This window comes from Syzygium oleosum, unplaced genomic scaffold (genome assembly GCF_021117445.2).
Source record: "Syzygium oleosum isolate NSW1041296 unplaced genomic scaffold, Sole_v2.1 Sole_v2.27, whole genome shotgun sequence".
Classification (NCBI taxonomy): domain Eukaryota; kingdom Viridiplantae; phylum Streptophyta; class Magnoliopsida; order Myrtales; family Myrtaceae; genus Syzygium; species Syzygium oleosum.
In genome coordinates, this window is record NW_026607511.1 from 4,058,759 (window position 1) to 4,071,377 (window position 12,619).

General features: G+C 39.5%; 1 pseudogene; it reads left to right on the top strand.

Annotated features, from left to right (window-relative positions):
* The first annotated feature begins 2,630 nt into the window (after window positions 1-2,630).
* On the top strand, window positions 2,631-4,692 carry LOC115691447 (polyol transporter 5-like; annotated as a pseudogene).
* The last annotated feature ends 7,927 nt before the right edge of the window (window positions 4,693-12,619 follow it).

Sequence of the window (12,619 nt, forward strand, 5' to 3'; positions counted from 1 at the left end):
GCTTTGTTGAAAAACAGTGTATTTTTTATTTATTATTCAACCTTAAGTATATTATGACCAAAAAAAGAAACCTTGTGTAAATTAAATTCGTATTGCTTTCGGGTTTGCCGTGTAATCTTGTATAAGACTGTTAATTCCTATTATAAATTGCCGGCCCACGCAAAATATCAGTTTCCAGCAATAGAAAAGGAAGGACAAAACTTGAATACTTTATTTATTTATTTATTTTTGGTCGAAAAATACTTTACAAGGTTTCTTTTTTTGGAAAAATGTAGGAGAGGGAAAAGGAATACAAAGAAGAGTTGGGGAAAAGAGTAAAAGAAATTTGTCCGGGCTGAAGAAAAATTTGAGAAAAGATTGGTGTGTGAAAAAAATAATCACTGCCCACGAAAAACCTACATCCCAATTTTCAAAGAAAAATTGAAGCAATGTCAACCTAATATGACTCTAAATGAAGTTTTACTCGTACGGATATTGAGATCATAATTTACAATATACTTAAATAAAACTATCGTAATATTTATAACAACCAAAAAGGTAAGATAGTAATAAAAAGATAGCATATTTTTCGTTGATTCAGGAAATGGATTGAAATGAAAAGATATTCTAAAATCTGGATAACAGTATAATTACATAATATCGAGTAACCGATTTAACTTTGTTATGATAAGTTAAATTGACTAGATTGAACAAGTTGAAAATTCAGCGACTAGATTGAATATTTCTTCATTAATCGTGACTGTCCTTGTGAATGGGAATTTCTTGGGCTAACTTTGGAGCATCGACTTTTCAAACCGCTTGATGTGCACCATTCATTCCCATATATATAATGTTTGGATCACATCTCTTCCTTTGTCGCCCGGACTTAGGTCTAATAAGCCGCCTCTAGTTGCAGATTCGTCGCATTGCTCGGGGAAAATGTACCAAATCAAAGTTTTGATGGGTCTGCTGGTTTGGTCGTGCACTTTGAACGGCTTAAACAGAACACACGTCAAGCGGTCCATTGTTTTGTTAAAATCAATTCTATCAAAAATAATTTGTACCTTTTCCTATTTGCTTTTTTAAAAGAATACAGCAAACAGGCGCCAGCTTTGCCAAGTAACAAAATTAGAAACCTTTCAAAATATACCAGTATTGATTTTGCAGTTTCGCATAAGTTATTTTTCATAATGTTTTTAATATTTTTTTATCAGCTTTTTTAATTAAAATTTTGAAAAGGAATGCCAAAGGTCGGCTTTTAATAAGATAATGACACAAATTGTCATGAATTGTAGCCTAATGTGTAATGTGGTCCGTGAACTTTAAATTTGGTCATTATGGCATTTGAATTTTTGTCAAATATGTAATGTGATCCTTGAATTTTTATTTGTTCAATGTAGTCTTAGGACTTTTGGTACACGTTGAACTTGGTCCTCGAACTATATGAAAATATTCAATGTTGTCCTTCCATTAATTCAAGTTCAAGGGCAACATTCAACACGTTCATGTAATTTAGAAACTAAGTTGAACGTGTATAAAAAATTTAAAGATCGCGTTGCACATTACGCAACAATTCCGATACTACATTGAATAAATTAAAAGTTCAGAATCACATTATACATTAGGCCAAAATTCAATGACCATTTATGTCATTTTCCCACTTTTAAACTAATGCAAATGGGCTAATGGCAAATGCTAGACTTCATCAACTCTAGCTTCAAACATTCTCTAAAGAAAGCTACTTAAATGACTTACTGATTTTTATTTTGGAAAAGGACACTAATAATCTCTGTACTTTGGCTTAACGGGTGGGTCTGGCTTTTTCCACCTCACTTTTGACTTAGATACTCCCATTTTTTTAGGAAATATTCAATGATTCGCAAACGCCAAGTCAATTGCTAACATGGAATGCATTTTTCCACTTCGAGCCAATCACGTATAGACACGTATATATTGACATGGATTTAGATGAACAAAATAAAAAATTTCCTCCCACCTCACTTTTTCTCCTCCATTTACACTTCCTTCTCCATCTACGTGGCCACCATCCCTCCGCCGTCACCACCAGTGGAGTTGCCGGCGCTGTGTCTAAGGTGACCACTGCAAGGCGTTAAACTATCTCTGTCGTTTTTGTGGTCGGAATTCTAGATTGTGGCCATGGCTCTACGTGGTTTTAGAATTGGACGAGGCCATGGCTCCGTGGTTCCAGATCTGAAAGTCCCCGTCGTCCTTGCTCGTCCATGGCGGTGCCTCCAAATTTGACTCGGACGAGATCATTCTCCAAGTTCTGTCACAACCATAGTTGCAAGGTCTGTTGCGGCCACGGCGGAGTTGCCGGCACCGTATCTACGGTGACCACTGCCGGGTGTTGAACCGTTCTCGTCGTCTTTGTGGTCGGAGTTGCAGATCGTGGCCATGGCTCCAAGGTCTCCACGGTTCCAAATATGAAAGTTCCCATCTTCTTGCTTAATCTAACCCAAACGCGATCATGTTCCAAGGTCTGTCATGGCCATGGCTCCAGGGTCTGTCTCGTCCATGGCTCCGCACAATTCCAGATCTGGATGTGGCCATGGCTTCAAGGTCTATCGTGGGCATGGCTCCATGGTTCCAGGTTTGTCGTGGCTGCGCCAGAGAGAAATTGAAGGAGGACGATGGAAGGGGGACACCACAATGGTGGGCAGGTAGGTGTCCAAAATGGAGGTCACAGCACCCTTGAGCGGTGGATGGAGATGGAGGACATGGTTGAGTTGGGCGGTGGATTCTCCGGTGGCCGAAGAGACGGTGGCTATGATGGAGACGAAGAGAGAAAATCTGTATTTTTAATTTTTTCCTAATCAAGACGTGTGTCAATATTCAATTGTGCCAACTCATATTAATGCACGTCACATCACCACATGACATGGCGCATGCAAATCACCAAATATTGATTTGTCTTTCTTTTCCTTTGTGACTTTAAAGATATTTTGCAAATAACTATACCAAAATCACTAAATTAAGTGTATTTGCTTTGAGCATGTACACCTTGAGGAATCCTTTAACCATAAGTCCTTCTAAAAAAAGTGTACGGTGTTGATACCTAAATTTTGCCTAGTCATTTAGGGTTTAATTGCATAGAAAATTAGAGATTAAGTTTTAACCCCCCAAAAAAATATTTTTATTAAATTGCATGTCATATAGGTATTAGCTGCATTTGCATTAATAGGGTCTATTTGAACATATTTTTCTTTATAAAAAATAAAAATATATATAATTAAAAATTTCAAAAAAAGAGAGAGAAAGAATCGGGTTGGTTTGATCCGGCCCGCCCTGCCTGAGCCCTCTCCATTCCTTTCTTTCCCAGGCCCTCCTCATGGGCATTGTGCCCAACTTATAATTCCTAATGTTGGGCCGCCTCATCACCAATATTGGTGTCGGCTATGCCCTCATTATCGCTTCTGTCTACATCGTCGAGATCTCTCCTGCTCTCTACCGCAGCTTGCTCACCTCCTTCCCGGAGGTACTCATTTCTTTTCCTTTTTTTTTCCTAATTTGGTAGCATATTTTTATTTTTTTATTTTTAATTTATCAACAATTTTTGTTGGATGAAAAACTAAGGTTAGAAAATTGAAGTTAAAGGAAGGTGATTGATTTTTTTATACGTGTTTTAGTGGTTTAGTTATTCATCAACATGGGCACCCTTCTCGGGTACATCTCCCACTATTTCTTCTTCAGGTTACGCTCCGACATCAGGTGGCATGTCCTGCTCTATGTGGGAGGAATCACCTTGGGCCTGCTCGTTATGGGGGTTTTCACCATGCCAGAATCTCCCTGCTGGCTCGTCATGCAAGGCCGCCCAGGCGACGCGAAGCGCACCCTCACTCAGATCTCCAACTCTGAGGAGGAGGCCACACTTCTGCTCGCCGAGATCAAGGAGGCTGCCGGCATCCCTGAAGAGAGCAACGGCGATGTTGTCGAGGTCACCAGCCAGAGCACTGGGGAGGGCATGTGGCGGGAACTCCTCCACTGGACCTAGTCCGTCTTACACATGCTAGCGTGCGCTGTTGGGATCTACCTCTTCCATCAAACTTCTGGGATTGACACCATCCTCCTCTACAGCCCTCGCATCTTCGAGAAAGCTGACATTATCGCCCCTTCCAGAATAATCCTCATAGCCATGGCAGTCGATTTTATGAAGACAATGTTCACCCTCGTCGCCACCATCCTCCTTGACCAGGTCAGGCGGCGACAATTGTTGCTAAGCAGCCTAGGCGTAATGATTTTGTCGCTTGCCTCCCTCGGTGTGTGCCTCACCGTCATCGACAGCCACGGGGAGGTTAAGTGGGCGATGGACATATGCATCCTCTCCTTGCTGTGCTATGTGGCCTTCTTCTCCGTTGGGATGGGGCCAATCGCATTAGTATATAGCTCGGAGGTCTTCCCTATAAGGTTGCGGGCACAGGGGTGCGCAATTAGTGTCGCCGTGGGCCAGGTGGTGAGTGGCTTAATATCAATGAAGTTTATGATTTTGTATAGAGCAATTAAACTGGGCGGGGCTGCCTTCTTATTTATGGGAATGGCATCTTGGCGTGGGTCTTCCTATACTTTCTCATGCCTAAGACTAAGGGAAGGTCCCTGGAGGGGATAACACAATTATTCGGCAAATGGACCAACTGGAGGTCCTCAGCCAAAGAACTGTAATTGCGACGGAGCAGCGCGACCGAGGGAGGTGTATGATCAGTATATTGTGGTCTCTATTTGGATCTTAAGGTTTCATTGTATGGAAGATGAGTTCATTTTCATTTTTATATCTTTTCCTCTTCTTCCTTTTTCTTGTTGTGGAATTTGGATTACCAAATGGCCCCTGCAGACAAAGGCCAATTTATCTATAGATCCACTAGCAGCATTCTGGTCTATTCATTAGAACTATCTAGAATATGGCAATAGATGATGGAAAGTTTGTCTAACCTTTCGAATAATAAACGTTCATTTCTGTGAGTCCTAAGCTCGTCATCACCTTCCTTTCTCATCTTTCTTCCTGAGGCCTCCCAAGTGCCATTATGGTGTAGTTGAATTACAACCAGGGAGGTTATAGACACCTGCATGTTCCTCAGAATATAGCTCTATCTTGATACAAGTGCATGTTGGCTGATTAATTTAAAGCTAGATTAAGTTTTGAGATAATTTATATGTAGTGCCTCTGTCTCGTTTGCTTTGGTGCATGTAGACTTCATTGCTCTTGTCTAAATTAAGTCGCCTTTAGATTTTGACTTTGTCACCCACAAAAGGAACCAAAAAGCACAAATATCAGGCAATTCCTCTATCGGAGCAAGTGAAGCTCGCGCATCATTCACCATAGCTAGCGGTGATGTATTCCGTCCAAAACCCAATTAATGACATTATCATTCAAGTGATATTCAATTTCACTCCAACAGCCGATGCCATTGTCCGGGACATCGAACCCGAGCATGAAGGCTTATTGGGATTCTATATTGGAATTGAAACTAAACATGACTATACTGGTATTTGTTGTTTATCAGCATTTTGATCCGAGCAGAGATGGATTTGTTCTCGTGTGCATGTGGATCGTGCTACCACACAGTGGTGTCTGAGCAGCTGGTGTGTCCGTTGATGTCAGAGCCATTTGGCGAAGACGACAGTTACTTGCCGTTCCTATTACGGCTATTTGAAGGAGGAGAGGACGACGAAGATGAAGTTGTGTTGGCTCCTGCTCGAGTCAACGAAATAGAAGAAGAAACGAACGTTGAACCGAGTGATGACAGACACCATTCTCAGACATTTGAACCGAGTGATGGCAGCCACCATTCTCAAACATCTACGCGACTGAGGTTTCCCCTGTCTTCTCCCGCGGCCTCAAAAAAGTGATAAGGATGCTACAAAATTAGGAAAAAAAAAATGAAAATGAGTGAGTACCTGAGTGAGAAATAACTACACCATGATTTGTCTTTCTTTTTCTTTTTTAACTTCAAAGGTATTTTGCAAATAATTACACCAAAATCACTAAATTAACGGTATTTGCTTTGAGCATATACACCTTGAGGAGTTCTTTAACCATAAGTTCTTTTAGAAAAAGTGCACAGTAAGTGCACGGTACGTGCACAGAATGTGCATTCGATATTGTGAAGCATGTGAAGAGTCACCCCTATAGTCGTCAATGAAGTTTGGACCCTTTACATTTGCTTGAACTTGAGTTTTTGGGAAATGACTTTTGGCTTAGGGTATATCTGCTTAAATACCGTTGATTTAGTGATTTTGGTATAATTGTCCGGCAAATGGACCAACTGGAGGTCCTCGACCAGAGAACTGTAATTGCGACGGAGCAGCGCAACCGAGGGAGGTGTATGATCAGTATATTGTGGTCTCTATTTGGGTCTCTATTTGGATCTTAAGGTTTCATTGTATGGAAGATGAGTTCATTTTCATTTTTATATCTTTTCCTCTTCTTCCTTTTTCTTGTTGTGGAATTTGGATTACCAAATGGCCCCTGCAGACAAAGGCCAATTTATCTATAGATCCACTAGCAGCATTCTGGTCTATTCATTAGAACTATCTAGAATATGGCAATAGATGATGGAAAGTTTGTCTAACCTTTCGAATAATAAACGTTCATTTCTGTGAGTCCTAAGCTCGTCATCACCTTCCTTTCTCATCTTTCTTCCTGAGGCCTCCCAAGTGCCATTATGGTGTAGTTGAATTACAACCAGGGAGGTTATAGACACCTGCATGTTCCTCAGAATACAGCTCTATCTTGATACAAGTGCATGTTGGCTGATTAATTTAAAGCTAGATTAAGTTTTGAGATAATTTATATGTAGTGCCTCTGTCTCGTTTGCTTTGGTGCATGTAGACTTCATTGCTCTTGTCTAAATTAAGTCGCCTTTAGATTTTGACTTTGTCACCCACAAAAGGAACCAAAAAGCACAAATATTAGGCAATTCCTCTATCGGAGCAAGTGAAGCTCGCGCATCATTCACCATAGCTAGCGGTGATGTATTCCGTCCAAAACCCAATTAATGACATTATCATTCAAGTGATATTCAATTTCACTCCAACAGCCGATGCCATTGTCCGGGACATCGAACCCGAGCATGAAGGCTTATTGGGATTCTATAATGGAATTGAAACTAAACATGACTATACTGGTATTTGTTGTTTATCAGCATTTTGATCCGAGCAGAGATGGATTTGTTCTCGTGTGCATGTGGATCGTGCTACGACATAGTGGTGTCTGAGTAGCTGGTGTGTCCGTCGATGTCAGAACCATTTGGCGAAGACGACAGTTACTTGCCGTTCCTATTACGGCTATTTGAAGGAGGAGAGGACGACAGAGATGAAGATGTGTTGGCTCCTGCTTGAGTTAACGAAATAGAAGAAGAAACAGATGTTGAACCGAGTGATGATAGCTACCATTCTCAGACATTCGAACTGAATGATGACAGCCACCATTCTCAGAAATTTGAATTGAGTGATGACAGCCACCATTCTCAAACATCTATGTGGCTGAGGTTTCCCTTGTCTTCTCCCGTGGCCTCAAAAAAGTGATGAGGATGCTACGAAATTAGGAAAAAAAACGAAAATGAGTGAGTACCTAAGGGAGAAATAACTACACCATGATTTGTCTTTTTTTTTTTTAACTTCAAAGGTATTTTGCAAATAACTACACCAAAATCACTAAATTAACGGTATTTGCTTTGAGTATATACACCTTGAGGAGTTCTTTAACTATAAGCTCTTCTAGAAAAAGTGCACAGTAAGTGCACGGTATGTGCACAGAATGTGCATTCGATATTGTGAAGTATGTGAAGAGTCACCCCTATAGTCGTCAATGAAGTTTGGACCCACTAAGTCTACATTTGCTTGAGCTTGAGTTTGGGGAAATGACTTTTGGCTCAAGGTATATTTGCTTAAATACCGTTGATTTAGTGATTTTGGTGTAATTGTTCGGCAAATGGACCAATTGGAGGTCCTCAGCCAGAGAATTGTAATTGCGACAGAGCAACACGACCGAGAGAGGTGTATGATCAGTAAATTGTGATTTCTATTTCAGATCTTAAGGGTTTCATTGTACAGAAGATGAGTTCATTTTCATTTTTATATCTTTTCCTCTTCTTCCTTTTTCTTGTTGTGGAATTTGGATTACCTAATGGCCCTTGCAGACAAAGGCCAGTTTATCTATAGATCCACTAGCAGCATTCTAGTTCGAGAATATGGCAGTAGATGATGGACAATTTGTCTAACCTTTTGAATAATAAACGTTCATTTCTATGAGTCCTAAGCTCATCATCACCTTTTCCTTTCTCATCTTTCTTCGTTTCTCATCTTGCGAGGAAGATGGCTGATGGAAGCTCACTAAAGGTTCTATGGTTGTAGCTAGAGGTAAGAAATGTTCTTTGTCATACATTATACAAGCAAAGTTGTCCACAAACCAAATTAGTGCAGTGGATAGCGAAGAAATAGCTGAGTTATGGCACAAGAGGCTCGGTCACATTAATAAGAAGGGTTTATCAATATTGGCTAAGAAGAAGCTCCTTTTAGGAATGAAAAGTTCAGCACTGAAGAAATGTGCTCACTATTTAGCGAGAAAATAGAATAGAGTTGCTTTCAAAAGCTCCCTTCATTTGAGAAAGTCAGGTATACTTGATTTAGTGCATTCTGATGTTTGCGGTCCTATGAAAACAAAATCACTTGGTGGCTCTCTTTATTTTGTTACTTTCATAGATGACTATTCAAGGAAAATTTGGGTTCATATCTTGAAAACTGAAGATCAAGTATTAGATGCTTTTAAGTAGTTTAGGCTTTAGTTATGAGATAGACCGGAAAGAAGTTGAAATGTATCAGAACTGATAACGACGGAAGAGTCTACTGGACCTTTTGATGAATATTGCAAACAACAGGATATTCAACATCAAAAGACACCTTCCAAGACACCTCAGTTAAATGGTTTATAATGAACATGACACTGGTTGAAATGGAAAGATGTTTACTTTCACAAACAAAGCTACCGAGATTCTTTTAGGGTGAGACTTTGAATACAATTACATCTGTATTGAATCTTACTCCATATGTCCCTTTAGAGTTTGATGTTCCTGATAAAGGTTGGACAGACAAAGATATTTCGTATGATTATTTGCGTGTCTTTGGATGCAAGGCATTTGTGCATAATCCCAAAGATGAGAGGTCTAAACTTGATATGAAAACACGACAATGCATATTCATTGGCTATGGACAGGATTTTTTTTGTTACAAGTTCTAAGATCCAGTTGAGAAGAAAGTTGTAAGAAACAGAGATGTTCTATTTATAGAAGATCAAACAATACATGATATTGAGAAATCAGATATGGCTTCAGTACCATAAGTTAGTGGTGATTTCATTGACTTGGATCCAATTGCTCACACACATAATCCTTCACACATTGATGAGAAGCAGCAAGAAGTAAATGTTCCGGACAATGCACATATCCCAGAACATGTTGAGACAGATGATATCGTTCAAGAACCAGAAGTCTATCAGATGCTCCACTAGATGTTTCAGTTCGGAGATCCGTTAGAGACCGACGACCTTCCACCAGTTCATTCAAGATCATCATCCAATGTTTTATGAATCTTTTTTCCAGTGGTTAGGGCATCTTGCCTCCATGAAATGGTGTACATACTCATAGTTCTTCTGATCCCCCTCGTTGGTGCTCCACACTTTGATGTGATTTAGCAGTCGCCTGTTATTTGAGCACCTATGGAATGCCACTTAATAAGTCCAAGGAGAAATTTTGTAGTATGACAATAAAGCTGGTGAAGTGAAGTACGAAACTTATGGCACTGCCACTTGTAGTATCCTTTTCTCTTTATCGTATTAAATAAAAAAATCACGTCCTCAACTTTCGTTTGATCCAGAAAGTATGTGTGATATTTCTTGATCAATTTAGTAAGAATCTATAGCTTTTTACCTCCAATATCTATTGCCCTAATGCGAACCACTCATTAAAAAAGTTAAGTCAAAGTCAACCACCAGTGCTCTAAAATTTAGAATTGCAAAAATGTATGCTCCTGTTTTGCATCGAAAGCTCAAACACTAAATTTAATCCAATTTAAGATACGACCCACGGAATAAGTCTATAGTAAGAGAGATTGGTCCTGCCATGTGGAAGACTCACACAAACTTATTTATGATGTTAACATGATGATGCATATGCTGAATCGGAACTATGTTACTGAAAGCATGATATGGCTAAATTGAAGGTTTTGAACTGCTCGTCGACAATAAATAGCCAATCAATGTGGCTCGTGACATTGGTCTATGCATGATTTCTTATAGTTAATTTCTCATCTTTCTATTCATTGTGTGGCCCACCACTTCTATTACAACTCTGCAAAAGTGGTTCCTTTTTTTTATTTGGTCTACTCTTTTTTTTTTGTTTCTTTTTGTTTGGCTTGGTGTTCCTACTTTTCTTCTTTCTTTCTACACCTTTGAAGTCTTAGTTCCCAGCTCTTGCAAACCGTTTCTTTGTTTTTTTTTTTGCAGGCCATTCTCTTCTTTTTGGAGTTACCTATAATTTCATGAATTTGAGCTCATGTCAAATTTCACTGTAAGTGTTAAGAACTCCTATGGAACTTTGACCTTCCAAGTGAGAGGCTTCCAAAGTTTGCTTTTGAAATCCTCCATGTTCATTCCACCATTATAAGCATCTTCCTGGTCTTCTTGCCAATATACATTCCTAATTATATACTTTCTCTGCTTTTAAATTGCCACCACGTAGGGTTGAAGTCCCCAGTTTAGCTCCTCAATAGCATCTAACTTGTTGTTCAACATCATAAGGGAAAAGCCGTGGTCCATCTTCGCCCTGTCGTTCCCAGAGTCACCCTCGTCACCCGGACGCTGTGTTTTGTAGCCAAATTGGGATCCATTTGTACCCCTCAAAGCGTCCTGTTTGGAGTCTGAGGATGTGATCGGCACTGTTGATTCCGCCAACACTAGTTGTCTAGCGTGGCGGGGCATGAGGACCATGTTGTTAATGTAATCGTTTTGGTTTGAGAACTCACCAGATATGTCTGGCTCGTTGTCTCAAGACAAGCTAATGATTTGGATGTTCGTCTCAAGAACTTGATAGCCCGAGGCGAGGTTGATTCATAGCTAGCAATGATATGGAGGATGATCTTTATATGGGGCTTTTTGGGTCGCTAACTTATGTTTACCTTGTCTTTGTAAATTCGATCTTTATTAGTGTGAATGCAAGCCAAACATTGTCTCAATCCCCGTGACTTGACGAGTAGAGAGGTGTAGAAAGAAGAAAATGGTCTGCAAGAGAGAAAATGGAAAGACCAATTGTTAAGAGTCGAGAACTGAGACGTGAAATACGTAGAAAAAAAGAAGGAAATGGGACCTACAATAAGAACAAAAAAAGAAGGATCAAAATAAAAGGAGTTTTTTTACCAGTTTTGTATATTTTTAATAAAAGCGGTGTGCCATATAAGGAATAGTATTATCAAAACACAAAAAAAATTAGAGTGTTCAAGCCAAAAAAGGAATGAAATACTTAGGCTTCATTTGTTTCATGGAAAATAACTTCCAGAAAAACATTTTTCGGGTTTTCGGGTATTCGTTTCACGGAAAATAAACTAGTTATGGGAATATTTCCCCTCAATGGATAAAATACCTTCAAAAGTGTGGAAAATGTTTTCCACACTTTGAAAAGAGGAAAACATTTTCCCCTTCCTTCTTTCATCATTCATTATAATTATTTTTATTTTCTTTTTTTAAAATTCTAAATTTTATTATTTTTCTTTTTTCTTTTTCTTTTTTTTTTCTTCTTCTTCTTCCTCGACCGATCGCTGGCCATGGCAGTGGCTAGTGATCGGCTTGTGGCGGGGCCGAGCTCGCCCGAGGTCACCAGAGCCTTGTCCAGCTCACCAGATTTGGCGAGGCCCGAGCTCGCCAGACCGACCTGGGGCGAGCTCGGCCTCGCTAGAATCTGGCAAGCTCGAGCCTCGCTTGCTTGTGGAGAGGCTTGAGCTTGCCTGTGGCCGGTCGCCGGCCGCCGCAGTGGCTAGCGACCAGCCGAGGAAGAAGAAGGAAAAAAGAAAAACGAAAAAAAGAGAATTAAAAATATTTTTTAAAAATAAAAATAAAAAATTATTAAAAGTAATGCAAGGAGAAAAATCTTTTCTATACCGAACAACAGAAAATATTTTTCGAGACTTTTTCAGATTTCAGCTGAACACTGGAAAATTATGCCATTTTCCTAGAAAATGGCTTCCTGGAAAACATTTTTAAAAAATGTAACATTTTTCGCGAAACAAACAGAGTCTTAGATAAAAGGGAAAGTGACATATACAATCCCTGAACTTTGGCCCAATGTGTAATGTGGTCCATGAATTTTTAATTTGTTCAATGTAGTCCCTAAATTTTAACCCAATGTGTATTGTGGTCCCTGAACTTTTCATTTGTTCAATGTTATACTTGGACTTTTGGTACATGTTCAATTTAGTCCCTAAACTATATAAAAATATTCAATATAGTCATGCTATTAATTCAAGTTCAGGGACTACATTGAATATATACCAAAAGTCCAGGGATTTCATTGAATAAATTAAAAGTTCATGGACCACATTGAATATTAGGCTAAAATTTAGGGACTATATCGAACAAAGT